This window comes from Hipposideros armiger, unplaced genomic scaffold, assembly GCF_001890085.2.
Source record: "Hipposideros armiger isolate ML-2016 unplaced genomic scaffold, ASM189008v1 scaffold_497, whole genome shotgun sequence".
In the NCBI taxonomy this organism is placed as follows: Eukaryota; Metazoa; Chordata; class Mammalia; order Chiroptera; family Hipposideridae; genus Hipposideros; species Hipposideros armiger.
In genome coordinates, this window is record NW_017731847.1 from 1,087,838 (window position 1) to 1,090,755 (window position 2,918).

Below are 2,918 nucleotides of genomic sequence, written 5' to 3' on the forward strand. Positions count from 1 at the left end.
AAAAAAAAAAAAAAGAACCTATCAGGGTCTCTGTACCTGCATTTTGGACAATAAAGGCCTTTTCTTAGTAAAAGGCCCTCCGGAGTTTTTCTGATGGATTTGCTAAGTAAGGGATTTTCCTGCATTTCAGTCCAATGACTTCTCAGCAGTCTTTGATGTTGACTTGTAAAAACAAAACCAAACCAATATGTGTACCAGTAGGGAGAAATTGGGTCCTGCTGTGTGATTTTAGACAAGTCACACTGTCTCTTTGTATCCTGGTTTCCTCCTTTGGGAACTGGGGAGCATCATGTCTACCTCGTTTGTCTTTTTTTCAGCCTCTCAGGGAAGTTTTAAGATCACAGATATGAAAGTACCCGTTGTATAGATGAAGATATTGAGGCCCAAGATCACACAGCTCAGAGGTGGCACTGTTCTCCTTGTGGCCATTGTCCAGACACTCAGGGGAAAGACTCTCGGAGGACTAGGGGAGAGGGGAGGGGCTCTCATCTGCCTCGCTCCCCTGCTGCGGTCGAGATGGCTAGCAAGTCATCACAAATCTGTGCCCCCATCCAGGTACTTCAGGGACTGTTGCATCTAAGTGGGGCCACATGGCAAGTTTTGCCAATGGAATGTGGGTGAGAAGTGGTGCTAACATCACTTCTGAGGCAGGGGTGAAGAAATGCACACGTGCTGTCTTCATGCACTTTCTCTTTCCTCTAGCTGGAAACAGAGATCCCGGGGCTCTAGGGGATGGCGGAGCCACAGGATGGAAAGAACCCGAGCCCCTGATTCAGCATGTGGAGGTCAGACACTGGGCCAACCATAACACCTCAACTGTATTCCTATGTGAGTGAGAAATAACCTCTATTGGGTTATCACTGAAATGTGAGAGTTTGTTCCAATGGCTAGTGTCATCCTAACACATCCCCCCACTTTTCTTCCTAAGTCCATCCCTGGGCTGCTCACATATACCCAAGAGGAGACATGGCTCCCCGTGGGGGGCAAGGTTGTCAGAAACCACTGAGGGTGGGGAAAGGGAGGTATCACCTCCTCCCTGGCACTGAGCTGGGCTCCAGCGGGCCACCGGCATTTGGGACTTGGGGGTTGCAGCTGTTGCATTCCACAGTGGCTCTGGTGGCATTACGACCATGTGTGACACTCAGAGCCATCCGAGGGATGCAAAGACAAGGACAAGGAGGATGGAGTCACGGCCATAGCCCTGGGTCTGCTCTGGCTCTCTGCCTGTGTCACCTCAGCCAAAGCCAGCACCTCCTGGGGCTTCCATCTCCTTCTGTAATGTAAGTCTAAAATACCTGCCTAGGGGCTGGCTGAGTGGCGCAATGGTTAAGAACTGGCTTGGGGGCCGGCCGAGTGGCACGATGGTTGGGAACTCGCTTGGGATGCCGGAGGGCCCCGGTTCGGATCCCACATGTGAGGGCCGGTGGCGCTGCCCTCCGCAGCTAAGATGCTGAGCAACGGCTCGGCCTGGAGCTGGGCTGCCGTGGGTCGCCGGCGACGGCGTGGGCTGCGGTCCCTGTGGCAGTGCATTGCCGTGGGCTGCCGTGTGTGGCCAGCAGCCAGCGTGAGCGGCCAGCAGCCGCAGTGAGCGGCCGTCCGGAGGCCGGCGACTGATCTGCCTCGCCAGAGAGGAGCGCGGTGATGGTGCCAACTTGGGCCAGTGAAGCANATCCTCCACAACTAGACTGAAGAACAAAAGGACAGCAACTTGTCTGTTCCCCTTCCCCCAATTCCCCAGCACTGTTCCCATCCTCGCAATTCCCCAATACAAATCTTTAATTAAAAAAAAAAAATGAGCAAAATCAACAAGAGAAGAAGCCTGCCTGTGTCAATGTCACATGAACTCCCAGTGTCTCTCTGGCTTTCTGGACTATATTTTCTAGGTTGTGTTCAGAACCTCCCAACTTATTCCCCACTAGACACTCTTACACACTCTTTGTGGTTGATTCATGGGCCCAGCTTTATCTCCTCTGCGACTGTTGACTCTGGGAAGGTGGAGATTTCCACATCCCATCCCTGACAAACCCTCAAAGCTGAGGAGTTGGGCGTTACATTAGGTGTGATGGTTAATTTTGTGTCAACTTAGTACCCAGTCGTTTGGTCAAACACCAGTTTAGATGTTGCTGTGAAGGTATTTATAGATGTGATTGACACTTAAATCAGTAGACTTTGAGTAAATCTGATTACCCTCCTCCATACTGTGGTTGGGCCTCATCCAACCAGTTGAAGACCTAAAAGAAAAGACTAAGTTCATCCCCAACCACCAGGAAGAAGGACTTTTTCCTCCAGACTGCCTCTGGACTCAAGACAGCAACATCAACTCCTGCTGAAATTGCCAGCCTGCCAGTCTGCCATACAGATTGTGGACTTGCCAACCCCACAGCTGCATGAGCCTCTCTATATATTTCTGTTTCTCTGGAGAACCCTAATGCAGTAGGTCTGAATGTAATTTGTTTTCTTGTTTGGAAAAATCATTCTTAATATGAATGACTTTTCATGATGTTAAGTGGTTGGACAGGTATAGGAGTTCTGGGAGACCTCAGCAGGTGTTTTCGTCTCTCCCCTCAACTTCTGAGCAGGCTTTGACTTAAACATTCAGTCATAAATAAGCATTAGAGATGAGGATCCGATGCCTCCTCTGCTACTCCCACTACCCATGTTGTTAGCTACATCTAAAACTACGTGCATTTGTAATAGCAAAAGACTGCCGACCACCTAAACGTTCATGCATACCATGAAGTACTATGCAGCAGTAAAAAGGAATTGGCAGCTTTCTTTGTACTGATGTGGAACAGCTCTAAGATAATACGAGTGAATAAAGCAGGGTACCCAACACTGTGTTTCCATTTGGGCAGGCGAAAAGAATCTATGCATATTTGCTTAGAGGTCTACAATCCCTCCTCCCCAATTCCAAAATC